Genomic DNA, 16,140 nt, shown 5'->3' with positions numbered 1-16,140 from the left:
ACACATCGGAGTCTGAGTAATCCAGTCACCCTGGCTCTACCTGCAGGTCCCACATCCTTTCCAGTACTCTTCAATGTAAGAGGGGTCTTGGATGTAGCTGAGAGATGCCATAGACATAGCACGCTTCAGACATGCCCAATAAATATTTGTCTTATTTAAGAAATGTTAATACATGAATAAAATCTCCATGATCTACATGAATCCTTTCTATCCCACCCCTCATTTAAAAAAAGGATAATGAGATGATTTGTCTAATGTGATTCTCTTATCAAAAATGCATTATTTTTTAAAATTCCCTTAGGGTTATAATTTGTTGAAATAATGAAAAGAGTCATTTAATCAAATATTATTTTAAATGATCCACATATATTATGACAGAAATAGCAGTAGTTGGTATTAGTTAAGCACTTTATGTATAAGCCACTGTGCTAGCAATTTAGAAACGTTTTCTTAAACCTTCAAGTTAAACCTGTCTGGTAATTATTATTGTGTTCTTCTTTTATACAAGAGAAGGCTAAGGTCCGTGTATTAAGTGAGGAGGTGAAGTTTAAATGTGCTTATCTCTCCCACCATACAGTATCACAGATGAATTTCTTTGACATGTCACAGGGAATATAAATTAACTGCAAGGGAAAGCAAAATGCATCCCAGGGATTTTGAGCACATCACACATTGGATGTGAAGAAAATATATGATCCATGAATCCCACCAACATCTTCCTTGGGTGGAAAGAGCACTGCTTAGAGATCACAGCTTCCTCCACTTTCATGGTCCTCAAATGTAGGATCATAAAGTTGTTCTACTAATGAAAAGAGAAGTGTGTGTGTGTGTGTGTTAATATAAGAAAAAATATGGAAAGTAAGGGTAAGAAGGAAGAGATTTTCTGATGTTAACACATGAATAAAGTCTACATGATTTTAATCTACGAGTTGGAAGGGCCAAAACTGGCACACAAAGGGAAAAGTCATCCTCAAGCATCGGGTCTGTGTTTTTAGTGACTGTGTCCCAGACTGAACTGTCATTGCTGAGTGTGTTTTCGCTCCTTGGAAGAAGTGTGCTTTACTTAGAGAGACTTGAGGCTATTCATAAATAATTCAGTGCCTCTAAGAGGACAAAAACAATTGTGAGAACATTAAATTTCCATTAAATATATTAAATGCAAGGACTGTCAGATGTTCTCCTGGGTATAAATATACACAGTATTAGGCTAGCTAGAAATACCTGTACAGATTATGTTAAATTGTGTTTAAGATTAAGTGAAAAATTAACTGTTCCAATATACACAGGAATTCTAAGAGTTAATAAAATAATATTTGGTTTTTAAAGAAGGATATTATGTGATTTATAACCACCTGGGTGGAACACAAATACCCTACCATCTCACTTTCATATGAAATCTATGAATGTTGATCACATAAAAATGTAGAGTAGAAAGATGGTCAACAAAGGCTGTGGGGAGGGGTACAGTACAAAGCCATGGGGAAAGAGGAGCTGTCAAAGGGCACAAAGTTCAGTTAGACTGGAGTCGCATGTTGTAGTAATCTTTTGCATTGTATGTTTAGCGTAGTTAAAGTACTATAAATCTCAGAATTACTAAAAATAAAGTTTTAACATAATCACCATAAAAACTAGGAATCCATATATCAGTTGGCTTGGTTGAATATTTAAGAATTTATGCATCGATCAAGACATCACATTGTACCCCATTAATATACAATTATCATTTATCCATTAAAATAAGTTAATAAAACCATAAACTGGGCCGGTGCCGTGGCTCACTAGGCTAACCCTCCACCTGCGGCTCCGGCACCCCAGGTTCTAGTCCTGGTTGGGGCACCGGCTTCTAGTTCCGGTTGCTCCTCTTCCAGTCCAGCTCTCTGCTGTGGCCCGGGAGGGCAGTGGAGGATGACACAAGTGCTTGGGCCCTGCACCCGCATGGGAGACCAGGAGGAAGCACCTGGCTCCTGGCTTTGGATTGGTGCAGCATGCAGGCCGTAGTGGCCATTTGGGGAGTGAACCAACGGAAGGAAGACCTTTCTCTCTGTCTCTCTCTCTCACTGTCTAACTCTGTCAAATAAATAAATAAATAAATAAATAAATAAATAAATAAAATCATACCCTTTAAGATATTTTATGAAGGAATATTATGAATATAACTGGAAAAAAGACTGAAAATAAAGTTGTTCTTTGTGAGGAACATGGAAAAAGTCATTCTTTTAAGTCTAGTTTCAAAAGTATGTAAAATATCAGTGGGCCTGGAGAGGTCAGCCCATGTATCACTTTTGCCTTGGAGATGATGTCAGTACAAGTAAAGAAAATGTTCTCTTTTTGAAATCACAAAAGGTGGAGGTCTTAAGACCTCCAAGGGTAGGCATTCCTATTATCACATGAGATGTAGGCTACAGTTCAGTGCTCCAAATCTTTTTATAGGATCATTTATTCAGTGATGGAGAAAGATATAACACTGAGAACATTGCTTTAGCTGCTATGGTATCATTTGGCTCATTTTTCTAAAATGTGATATCAGTAGAATATTGTAAGCTTTGATCCTAGCTACATATGATAGTTGTTTGTACTGAATTTCAGAGTATGTCATAGCTATGTAAGTACTGCATGCCTTTGTTAATTTAATCAAACTAGACATAGACATGATTGTAGACACCATCTTTGCAACCAAGGGACTTCACTAGCTTCTATCATGTGTGTTATTTGTTTTGCAATCTAGTTTCTGTATTATAGTAAAATTTCAATTTTCAACATTGGCTTGTTAGAGGAATAATTGGCAAACTTCACCCTTATAGGGGATATAAGAGTATGTACAATGCATTTAAAGACCTTTAGCAAGGACTGAAATAAAAAAGCAAGAATGTTTGCATCACTCCAACATCTTTTATTCCGTTCTTCTATACCCATTCACAACCTCTGATAAACTATGATCTGATCCTACTTCCATAATTTTGTCTTTTTAACAATGACATTAATTAAACTCAGACTTATGTAGTCTTCACGGTTGAGCTTCTTTAATTTAATGGTGTGCTTTTGAGATTCAATTACATCACTGTAAGATTTGATTTTAGGGCTGGATCATTTTCCATTTGTGAACTGATCACAATTTATTTATCTATTTAGAAGTTGATGGGTAATCTTTTCTTCCCATATTTTGTCAATTATGATTAAAGCAATCATTCAACTATTACTTAATTTTATTTTTTAGGAATTGATACTTAATTTTATTATATGTTTCATTTCATTATAGTAGAATTTCTGGGTCTTTTAAGTCCAGTTTCAAAAGTATAGAAAATATCAGTGGCCCTGAATAGGTCAGTCTATCTATCCCTTTTTCCCTGGAGACAATGTCAGTACAAGTAAAGAAAATGTTTAATTATATAAGAAATTTTCAAGCTATTTTCAAAATCAGTTATATCACCTTGCTTTTGCAATGACAATATACAAGCACTCCAGTTGCTCCACACCAAACCATTCTGTGCTGTCAATTTTGTGTTTTTCTTGTGTTGATCTTTCTAGTAGAAAATTAATGGCAGCACGTTATGATTTTAATTTGCATTTAATTAATTACTAATGATACTAAAATGAGCTTATTTTACATGCATATTTCTATGATTAAGTGTTCCAATATTTTGTTCACTTGGGTTATATATCTTTGAATTTTGAATGATAGCCTTTCTAACTGGGGTGAAATTAAACCTCACTGTGGTTTTTATTCGCATTCCCTGATGGCTGGTGATCCTGAACATCTTTTGATGTATTTGTTGGCCATTTGTACTTCATCCTTTGAAAATGCTTACTCATAGTGTTAGCCTATTTCTTTTTTTATTTTGCTTAAGGAATATATCTTCATGCATTTAATATACACAAATTTGGGAACATGGTGATTCTTACCTCCCTCCCACCCATACTCCTGTCTTTCTTCTTCTTCTCTCTTCCTTTCTAATTCTTATTTTTTACAAAGATCAATTTTCAGTTAATTTAAACTCCTAAGATTAACCCTATACTATATAGGGTTAATATATACTATACTAAGTAGAAAGTTTACTTAACAGTATGAAGAAAAAAGAAGAACAAAAGCAAAAAATAAATAAATAAAAACAAGAAAAACATTGTTCCTCAACAGTCAAAGCAAGGGCTGTTAAAATTCATTGCATGTCAAAGTGTCAGTCTGGCTCCCGTAGATTACACTTAAAGTACTCTACTTGTTACCACAGATCAGAGGGACCATACGGTATTTGTCTTTATGTGACTGGCTTATTTCAGTAAGTATAATGGTTTCCAGTAGCATCCATTTTGTTGCAAATGGCAGGATTTTTTTTAACTGCTGTGTAGTATTCCATAGTGTATATACACCATAATTTCTTTATTCAGTCTTCAGTTGATGGACGCCTGGGTTGATTCCATATCTTAGCTATTATAAATTGAGCTGAAATGAACACTGGGGATACAGATCAGTCTTTCATAACCTGACTTCATTTCCTTTGGATAAATTCCCAGGAGTGGGATGGCTGGGCTTTCTGAGATATCTCCATAGTGTCTTCCACAGAGGCTGTATCAGGTTGCATTCCCACCAACAGGGGATTAAGTTACCCTTGACCCCACATCCTCGATATCATTTGTTGTTTATTGATTTCTTCATGAGGACCATCCTAATGGGGTGAAGTGAAACCTCATTGTAGTTTTGATTTGCATTTCCCTGTTGGCTAATGACCCTGAGCATTTTTTTCATGTGTCTATTGGCCATTTGAATTTCCTCTCTTGAAAAATGTTTGGTCAGGTCCTGTGCATTACTTGAATAGATTGTCTTGTAAGTTGTTGAGTTTCTTGAAATCTTTACAGATTATAGGAGTTAATCTTTTATTAGTTACATAATTTGTAAATAATTTCTCCCATTTTGTCTATTGTCTCTTCACTTTGCTGAATGTTTCTTTTGTAGTACAGAATCTTCTCAATGTGATGTAATCTCATTTGTCAATTTTTACTTTGATTTCCTGTACCTCAGAAGTCTTTTCCAAGTACTCTTTGCCTATACCAATGTCTTGCAGGGTTTCTCCTATGTTTTCTGATAATTTGAAGGTATTAGGTCAATGATTTAGATCTCTGATCCACTTTGAGTGGATTTTTATGTAAAGTGTAAGGTAGAGGTCTTGTTTTATACTCTACATGTGGAGATCCAATTTTCCTTTAACCATTTGTTTAAGAGACTATCCTTGCTCCAGTGATTGATTATAGCTCCTTTGTCAAAGATTAGTTGGTTGTAGGTGCATGGATTGAGTTCAAAAGTTCTATTCTTTTCCATTGGTCTATCCAACTGTGTTTTTGTCAGTACCAGGCTGTATTGATGATAATTGCCCTGTAGTATGTCTTGACATCTGGTAATGTGATGCCTCCAGCTTTGCTTTTGTCGTTTAAGATTGCTTTAGCTATTTGGGATCTCTTGTGTTTCCATATCAATTTTAGCATCATTTTTCTAGATCTAAAAAGAATATTATTGGTATTTTAATTGGGATCTCATTGAATCTATAAATTATTTTTGGTAGTATGGACATGTTGAAGAAGTTGATTCTTCCAATCCATGAGCATGGAAGATTATTCCACTTTTTATGTCTTCTTATATTTCTTTCTTTGTTGTTTTATAATTTTCATCATAGAGATTTTTGATGTCCTTGGTAAAATTCATTCCACAGTATTTAAATTTTTTATAGCTATTGAGAATGAGATTGGTCTTAAAAGTTCTTCTCAGATATGGCAAGTCTGTGTACAAAGGCTACTGATTTTTGTGTGTTGATTTTATATCCTGCTACTTCACCAAACTCTTTTATGAGTTCTAATAGTTTCTTCATGGAGTCTTTTGGGTTCTGTATATATAGAATCATGTCATAGGCAAATAGGGATACTTTGAATTCCTCCTTCCCTCTTTGTAACCCTTTGATTTCTTTTTCTTGCCTGATGGCTCTGGCTAAAACAACCAGGGCTGTAATAAATAGTAATGGTGAGAGTGTGCGTCCATGTCTGTTTCCTCAATTTTCCCCCTTCAGTAGGATGTTGGCCATGGGTTTGTTATAAATTGCTTTGGTTATGTTGATGAATGTTCCTTCTATACCCAATTTGTTTAAGGTTTTCATCATAAAAGTGTGTTGGGGGCTGACACCATGGTGCACTGAGTTGATCCTCCACCTGCAGCGCCGGCATCCCATATGGGCGCCGGTTATAGTCCCAGTTGCTCCTTTTCTGGTCCAGTTCTCTGCTGTGGCCTGAGAAGGTAGTGGAGGATGGCCCGGGTGCTTAGGCTCCTGTGCCTACATGGGAGGACAGGAGGAGGCACCTGGCTCCTGGCTTCGGATTGACACAGCTCTGTCTGTTGCAACCATTTGGGGAGTGAACCAGCGGAAGGAAGACCTTTCTCTCTGCCTCTCTCTCTCTCACTGTCTGTTATTCTACCTGTCAAATAAATAAATAAATAAATAAGTGTGTTGAATTGTTAAAAACTTCCCTCTTAACACTGCTTTTGCTGTATCCCATAAGATTTTTTTAAAATATCTATTTATTTATTTGAAAATCAGAGTTACACAGAGAGAAATGGAGAGGCAAATAGAGAGAATGAGGTCTTCCAACTGCTGTTCACTGCCCAACTGGCTGCAACAACTGGAGCTGTGCCAATTGAAAACCAGGAGCCAGGAGCTTTCTCCAGGTCTTCCAACATGGGTTCAGGGGCCCAAGGACTTGTGCCATCTTCTACTGCTTTCCCAGGCCATAGCAGAGAGTTAGATCGGAAGTAGAGCAGCCAAGATTTAAACCAGTGCCCATATGTAATGCCGGCACAGCAGGCAGTAGCTTTATCTGCTACACCACAGTGCCAACCCCATCCAATAAGTTTTGATATGATGTGTTGTCATCTTCATTCATTTTCAGAAATTTTTTTTCATTTCTCCTATGACCCACTGTTCATTTAGGAGCATGTTGTTCAGCCTCCCTGTGTTTACATATGTTACTGAGATTCTTGAGTTGTTGGTTTCTAGCCTCAATCCATTGTGATCAGAGAAGGTGCATGATATGATTTTATTTTTTTTAATTTGATGAGACTTGCTTTTTGGCCTACTATATAGTCTATCCTAAATAAAGTTCCAGGCACTGCTGAGAAGAATGCTTATTCTGCCACTGTGGGGTGAAAAGTTCTGTAGAGTTCAGTTAGGTCCATTTGGTTCATAGTGTCGATTATCTCTTTTGTTTCCTTGTTGATTTTCTGTCTGGTTGATCTATCCATTGATGAAAGTGGGGTGTTGAAGTTCCCCATTACTATTTCATTGGAGTATTTGTCTCCCTTTAGATCCATTAATAGTTCTTTTACATCCTTTAGTTGGGGGCATATACATTAGTTATTGTCATGCCTCTCTGTTGTATTGATCCCTTAATCACTATAATGTCTTTTTCTGTCTCTTTTAACAGTTTTTGTGTTAAGGTCTATTTTGTCTGATATTAGGATGGCTATATCTCTCCTTTTCTTCTTTCCATTAGCATGGAATATCTTTTTCCATCCTTTCACTTTCAGTCTATGTGTATTTTTGTTGGTGAAGTGTGTTTCTTGTAGGCTGAAAATATATTGGTTTTGTTTTTTAATCCATTCGGCCAGTCTCTGTGTTTTAACTTGAAAGCTGAGGACATTTACATTCATGGTAACTATTGATAAGTGACTATTTTACTCTGCCAGTTTTCCATGAACATTGCTATTGTTTAATTTGGATTTCTTTTGTAATTTACTGGGGGATTTTCTGTCTTCCATACTTTCATGATGATGGCTTTCCTTCTGTGTTTCTCTGTGTAGCATATCCTTTAGCATCTTTTGTAAGGCTGGACATGTGGTGACAAATTCTTTTAATTTCTCTTTATTATGGAAGTTCTTTATCTCACCTTTTTTTTGACAGGCAGAGTTAGACAGTGAGAGAGAGGGAGAGACAGAGAAAAAGGTCTTCCTTTCCGTTGGTTCACCCCCCAAATGGCCGCTAAGGCCAGGACACTGTGTCGATCCGAAGCCAGGAGCCAGGTGCTTCTTCCTGGTCTCCCATGTGGGTACAGAGCCCAAGCACTTGGGCCATCCTCCACTGCTTTTCCGGGCCACAGTAGAGAGCTGGCCTGGAAGAGGAGCAACTGGGACATAATCCGGCTGCCCAGCTAGGACTAGAACCTGGGGTGCCAGCGCTGCAGGTGGAGGATTAGCCAATTGAGCCGTGGCACCAGCCTATCTCACTTTCATTCATAAATGAGAGCTTTGCAGGGTACAGAATTCTGGGTTGGCCGTTTTTTTTCTTTTAAGGTTTGGACTATATCTTTCCATTGTCTTCTAGCCTATAGGATTTCTGATGAGAAGTCAGCTGTGAGTCTAATTGGAGATCCTCTGAAAGTAATCTGGCATTTCTCTTGTGCATATTTTATAATCTTTTCTTTATGCTTTACTGTGGAGAGTTTGACTATAGTGTGTCATGGTGAGGATCTTTTCTGGTTATGTCTGTCAGGAGTTCTATGTGCTTCCTGTACTTGGACATTCCTTTCTTTCTCCAAATTAATGAAATTTTCTGCAATTATTTCACTAAATAGGCCTTCTAGTCCTTTCTATCTTTCCACATCTTCAGGCACTCCTAAGACTCATATGTTCGGTTGTTTGATAGCATCTCATAGATTTCCAACACTGTTTTTAAGTTTTTTAATTCCTTCCTTTTTTTTTTTGTCTGTAAAATTTTTAGATTTGTCTTCTTGCTCAGATATTCTTTCTTCTGTTTCACATACTCTGTTGTTAAGGCTTTGCACTGCAGTCCATGTGTGTCCCAGCCCTCTGGATTGCCTCCAGTCCTCTTTATCAGATTCAGTGTCAGTGGGGAATGTGGGTTTTTCTCTCTGGTAAGATCTCTGGGTCACTGGTGCCCACAATGCCCACCAGCAACAGCCCCACTTCCTTCACAATTGTGCTGGGCGCTTATGAGAGTCACTCAAGTAGCACTTCTGTTCCATAGGGATGGCTCCACCTTCCCACGTGTTGGGTGGTTACAGCTGGTCATATGGAGACCGTCCTTGTCAGTTGTTCTTGAACTGCTCTGGTTATCCCTGCTGACTGGGTAGAGGGTGACCCGGATAATTACTGGATGTGTGCACAAGAGCTGGTGCAGCTGCTACCTGCCTATGTCCAAAAAGGGTACCAGCCCTCCCGCCGCTGACTGCAGGTCACTGTTGCAGGGGGGAGAAACAGAGAGAGAAAGAGAGAGAGATGCTGCCACTTCCCCCCCCCACACACACACACACAACTCTAGGTGAGCAGTAGCCACATTGCTCTTAGGGATCCTAGCTGGATTCAGAAAGGTGCAGTTCACTAAGCTCTCTCCCAGCTCTATCAACAGCAGCATGGGCTCAGGCCAGGCTCAGATCTCACCTGATTTGCCAGGGCAGGCACATTTTCCCTGCATCCAAGCTGCTACTTCTTTGTTCTTTTGTTGCTTCTTGATGTGTGCCTGCACTTTCTGCACAGGTCCAAGCCATTTCTAGTGCTTTCATAGGATCTCCCACTGCAGTTTCCCATGCAGCTTTACCATAAGAGTGTACTTTCTCCACTCTTTTAGTATTAATTTTGCTTAGCCAAAATCAGACCACCATGTCACTATTTTGCTATCTTGGACCATCACCCCCATTTGTATTCTGTTAGCATATTTCTTAATTGGGTTGTTTGTTTTGTTGTCATTGAGTTTCTTGAGCTCCTTATATATCCTTATATAATCCTTTATCAGATGTGTAGTTTAAAGTATTTTCTTCCATTGTGTTTGTTGCTTCTTCATTCCGTTGAGTGTTTCCTTTGCAGTACAGAAGCTTCTTAGTTAATGTAACCCCTTCTGTCTATTTTTGCCTTCATTGACTGTATTTCTAGGTCTTATCCAAGAAGTCTTTACCTATGCCAATCTCTAGCAGTGTTTCCCCTGTTTTTCTCTATCAATTTGGTATATCTCTGATCTGTTGTGTGTTGGTTTTTGAATAGGATGTAAGGTAAGGTCTTGTTTCATATTTCTACATACATAGATCCGGTATTTCTAACATTATGTGTTGAAGAGACTTTCTTTTGTCCTGGGAATGATTTAAGCTCATTGTCAAAGATATGGTGGTTGTAGATTCAGGGATTAGTTTCTGTCATCTCTAATCTCTTCCAAAGGTCCACATGTCTATTCTTGTGACAATATCAAGATGTTTTGATATTTGTTTTGTGGCCAAGAATATAGTCTATCTTCACGTCTTGTCTATGTGCAGTTGAAAATTCTATATAATCCTGGTTGTTAGATTCAGTGCTCAGTAATTGTCAATCAGAACAGGTTTGGATGAATCTTGTTCAGGGCTTCTATACTGTAATTTTCATGTCTAATTGTTGCATTTCAGTACTTTTTACAACTTTTATTTTTATTATTTTCCTTTTATTTTAAATGCAGAGATGTGGGTATTGGGCAGAATGAGCTTAACAGAGAGAGACACATAACTAACAATCATCTATTTGCTGATTGTCACTCCAAATTCCTGAATCAGTCAGGGCTGTGTCAGAGAGAAGCCAGAAGAGTGGATGTTCCACAAGGATGGTGTGGACCAAGCTACTTGAGTCGTCACCTGCCACTTCTCATGATGCACATTAGCAGAATGCTAAAATCAGTAGCAGGACTGGGACTCTAATCCAAGAAGTCCAACATAGAATGTGGAGGTTCATTAACCATTGCACCAAACATCCACCTCATGTGTCTAATCATTCTGTCAATTACTAAGAGTGTATTTCTTGTTTTTCCAATTCATCTCACTATAACCTTAGTTATACTGTAAACTTGTAGTCTTTTTTCTAAGATATACACATATTATTATGGGTATGTGGAATTTGTCTCCCCAAAACTCATGCAGATGTGTTAAGCTTTGATATCTTACTATTAATGATGTTTTAATACTAATGGTTGTTGGACTAGGTGTGAGCACATGATTTGATTTTCACAGCAAAGAGGTGGATCTGATCAAATGTATTTGGGGACATGCTTTTGGGAGGTAGTTTTGATTATTTGAGTCCTAGTCTGGCCTAGGTTCTATTTGTGTTTCCTGGCCCACCATGTAACCTGTGCCTCTACACCTGCCACGAGCAGCCTCCACCAGATGTCTTTTACAGGGTTTGCATGATCTTGTGACCTCCAACAGTAAGCTGAAACAAACCTTTCCAAAAGAGGCTCCTCTCAGGTATTATTAGTAAAAATAATGAAAAGCAGACTAGTCCACACAGACTTATCAGAATATATCTATGACTGTACTCAGAAAATCAATTATATTTTTTTTCTTTTCATTGAGAGAGAGAAAGAAAGAAATTCCATCAGTTGGTTCACTCTTTAATGCCCACAATGTCCAGGGCTGGTCTGTAGGCCAATTTCAGGAAATGGGAACTCAGTCCAGGTCTTCCACATGGGTGACAGAGACCTGGCTATTTGAGCAATTGTCTACTTGCAAATCTGAGCTAGGACTGCAATTCAGGCACTCAGATTGAATCATGGGCTTCTTAACTGGTTTCTTAACTTCTAGACCCAAAGTTCACCCTCAATTATCATTGTAGTCCTCCCTGAATCCAAGTTTAGTTTGGTGGCTGCAAGTGATCCATCAGATTCTCTTTCAAGGCGGTTGTCATGGTTGCAGTTTTATATTTGTTTCTGAATGATGACCTGATGAATATAACTTCTAGTAGAATCTAGGCTTGGAGAGAAGAGAACAGATCTCTTTGATTTACCATTCTATGTCCAAACACACTTTCAGGCATATAACTGTGGGTAAGGTATTTGATAAAATATATGTTGAAATAAAGACTACATCAATGAATGCATCCAGCACAGGGTGTTTCTGCAAATATCTCACTCTTGATAAGAAACATAACCCCTTCCACCTCAAACCCAGATAGATTTTCTATGCTTTCTAAATTTCAACTGGAATAATTTGATCACCTACATCATACTCAGCCTGTGTTTTATTTTGTCTTTTCTCTCTTGCTGCTATTTTATAAAACACACGTACATATTTGCAAATCCATATATGTATAATGATCTTTATATTTTAATACATAAATAACAAATAACAAAATGCATAAATAACAAAAACACAAATACAAATACACAAGCTTAATATCTCTTTTAATCAGTTCTTGATATGGATGTAACATTGACATGTTTGAATAACTTAAGAACTATAACAAAGTAGGTTTTGGGATTAAATTCACCTCTACTTGATTTCTCTTAATAAGTCTCCCTGCTCCTTTTCCCCAAATCAAGACATGTATCAGCAAAGAAAATTAGGTTCTCTCCCACAATTGTTTGAAAAGTTGATTACTAAGAGACTACTTAATAAGTTAAAATCCAGATTTGTAATGACAGACCTGAAAATATTTAGTAAATAATTATTATAGTAATGGACAGGGGCTGGCACTGTGGTATAGCTGATAAAGCCTCTGCCATCAGTATCGGTGTCCTACGTGAGTGCCAGTTCAAGTCTCAGATGCTCCACTTCTTCTTTTTTTTTTCTTTTCTAAAATTTTATTTGAGAGGTAGAATTACAGACAGAGAGAGGGAGAGACAGAGAGAAAGGTCTTCCACCCTCTTGTTCACTCCCCAAATGGCAGCAACAGCTGGAGCTGGGCCGATCTGAAGCCAGGAGCCAGGAGCTTCCTCTGAGTTTCCCATGCTGGTGCAGGGGCCCAAATGCTTGGGTCATCTTCTACAGCTATCCGAGGGAATAGCAGAGAGCAGAGAGCTGGATTAGAAGAGGAGCAGCCAGAACTAGAACTGGAACCCATATTGGATGCTGGCGCTGCAGACGGAGCTTTAACTTTCTGTGCCACAGCACCAGCCCCTGGTCCAATTCTGATACAGCTCCTTGCTAATGAGCATGGGAAAGCAGCCTACCATGGCCCAAGTACTTGGGCCCCTGCCTCATGTGGTAAACCCAGAGGAAGCTCCTGGCTCCTGCCTCAGCCTGGCCTAGCTCTGGCCATTGCAGCCATTTGGGTGTGAACCAGTGGATGGAGGATCTTTCTTTTTGTTTCTCCCAATTTCTGTTTAACTGCCTTTCAAATAAATAAATTAAAACCTTAAAAAATAAGAAATGGGCAATTCTGAATCTTGAAAATGCATGTGGGATTCAGGCTCCCTACTTATTTGCTATTTACTCTATTTTGAATATTAATTAGAGAATGCCCTTCTATTTGTGATACTTACAAAACTTATGCAACTGTGTCTATTTCAATGAGAAGCTGAATTTTAGACTGACATTTGATGGAAGAAGGACATAAGCCTCAGCATTCTTCGGTTCTTGCCTGAAAGTAAATCCAATTCCCCAATGGACTCCTTTACCCCTACAATCCTTCAGGAGACCAGTTCAGTTCACACCCTGTTCTATCCCCCACCCCCGCACTCTGCATTCTTTTCCAGGTTTGTAAGCCCCCCAAAACCTGAAACACCCTGTATGAAGAGACTCAACTCCAACTTCTGCCACCCACTCCCAGTCTTGATCCTTAGCCCACCCTAAGACATACAAGACCCAGCTTGCTGGGGGACTATGTCCTCTGCCACCTGTTTGGTCTGTGTGCACATTGGCAGTTGGTCACCCACTTCTGCAAATTTATTTTTATTTCCCCTTTGTTCCCAGGTGCCAAGGTCTGGTTTGTATTGTCCAACCACACAGTCTTTCCTACAACAGCCTCAAGTCTTGCCTGTTCTTCCCCTTGATGCTTACCGTCAGGCATAGCAATGAATGTAAACAAAGAAAATGACTGCTGTTCAGATATGGCTTGAAGGTTTCTAAGAAAGGGCAGTAATATTCAACATCCCCTCTTTGTCTTGCCCTTGTGATGAAAACTCCTATATCAGAAGGCAGCAATATCCTAAGAAAATTATTACAGTATCCTCATGCTGGCAGGAGGTCTTTCCAACTGACTCTTGTAATCCACTTTTGCATAGCCCCTCAGGGTCCTAAGGGGAGCTAGGTAGGTACTTTCTGAATCAAGTTACATTGAAGCAGAGTGGAAGCCATTGGAAAAAGTTGAACTCTAGGACTGAACCTGCCATTTGAATAGAGGATCCTGGTTGTTGGGTCAAAAGAAACTGGACAGCTAAAGATATGTGAAGGCGAGACACACATGACAAGAAGGAAAACAAACCCCAAATAGCTCACAGATTTGCCCAAGGTCTCCCTGCCCAGACCAGTCTGCTTCTTATCAGTGTCTGCCTGCAGGTAACCAGCATCAAATGACAGTGGCCCAATCTGTAAATCAGAAAGGGCCACAGGGATAACCTGTTCTCACTCCTCTTCTGATGTCTTAATTTCTTCCACAGCATTGTAGGATGCGGATTCCTGCACCCACAACTCAAAACAGCCAGAGGCAATGTTTTCATGCCCAGTGTTGAGGATAAACTGTTTCTTCCCATTGAGCCAAAATCTACCTCCTTTGAATTTCACACAACGGCTTGATTAGATTCAGAGGTCAATCCTTCTTTACCTAGAAAATTTGTTAACTTTCCACTTCCCCAGACTAGCATTTTAACAGTTCCTCAAAAGGCATCTGATCATCCCAACCAGTATTTTTTAAATACTCCATTTTGTCTATATCTGTATTAATGTAAGAATGCGAAAACTAAACAGACTTCTCCAGATGTTGCCTGAAAAAAGTCAGAAGAAAGGAGAACCATGTCTTTCCTAAACTGTTCTCCCAGAAATAGAGCTTTAGTGCTTACTCTGGAGGTCATGTCACAGTGTCTCGTCATAGAGGTGATAAACACGATTAGATCTCACTGTATTTCCAGCAAAATGTCGAAGACTAACTTGTGTAAAGGTTATGTGCAAAAAGGAGGAAGAATATGCCCCCAAATAAGAATACCATTTTATTTCTCTTTTCAATATATTTGATTTTTAAGAGAAGAAAGTTTATTTGATTAAAAAAATCCAATTTTCTGAAACCCTTGGCACTAATGCAATGGACAGGTTATTTCTTTCCTTTAGGAAGGATTTTAATATCATGTATCCAAATCCACATCTTAAGCAATGAAAAGACTTTTTTATGTTGTGTATATATATTAATAAGACATTCAATATAATTCTGTAACCATTGAACTGTATCTTTATTAATTCTAAGAAATGTAGAAATCCAAAATCTTGAATAGATTATCCTTTCAAAAAACATGAATTATGTCAAACATCGAGGTTTCAAATAATATCGGTTGATAAAATCAATGTTCTTTCCTTTCTCTGTACAATATGCCTTCTTCCACCAAGCCAGTGAGAGTATCAAGATATGGAAAACAGAGATTGCTAAGTGATAATGGGAAAAATGTTGCATAGTGTAAGCCCTGACAGAATTGGCTGAGAATTGCAGCTCCATCACTGACTGGTAGTATGAGATTGGGAAAATTACTTAACTGCTCCAGGACTTCATTTTCTTGAATGCCAGACATAGGTAGCAGAAGTGGTTGTCGCAATGATGTAGAGAAGAACTAAGGAGGGTTTCTTTCATGGAAGTAGTACAAGGTAGCTGCTATGGCTTCCTGTAATGAAGACAATAGATTAAACCCCCACTCTTTTCATCCAAAAAAGAAATGGATGTTCAGAATGAGCTTTGTTGATACCTGCTTCCTCACTTGGTACACATCAGTGCTCTGCCTGTCCCTGTCTGTTTATCTTCATTAACAATGCCTTCCTCCCTCTCTCTAACACCATTACATTTTTACAAGACAAACAGATGAGTCTAGAAGCCAGGTAAGCAAACATGGCATGCAGCATGCTGCTGGTCCTGCTTACTCAACATGCAGTCCAGAGACTCAGAGCATCAGCCTCTCCAGAGCTCAGTCTTAGGGACTCCCCAATCCCACTTCAGACCACCTGGTTGGAATCAGCATTGAAGCAAGCTCTCCAAGTGGACTATGAGCACACAGAAGTCTGACAACCCCTCTCAAGACCCCTAGACTTTGAATGACACAGAGAATGGCAGACAAATGCATGGCATGGATTCCCAGGAAGCTGGAAGTAACAGCAAGGTGAGTGAGCATGGTTGACCCACTCATTTTACATACACAGAATTTGCAAAAAACCAAGAAATTATTTTTT

This window comes from Lepus europaeus, chromosome 14, assembly GCF_033115175.1.
Source record: "Lepus europaeus isolate LE1 chromosome 14, mLepTim1.pri, whole genome shotgun sequence".
Lineage (NCBI taxonomy): Eukaryota > Metazoa > Chordata > Mammalia > Lagomorpha > Leporidae > Lepus > Lepus europaeus.
This window is presented reverse-complemented; position numbering follows the sequence as displayed.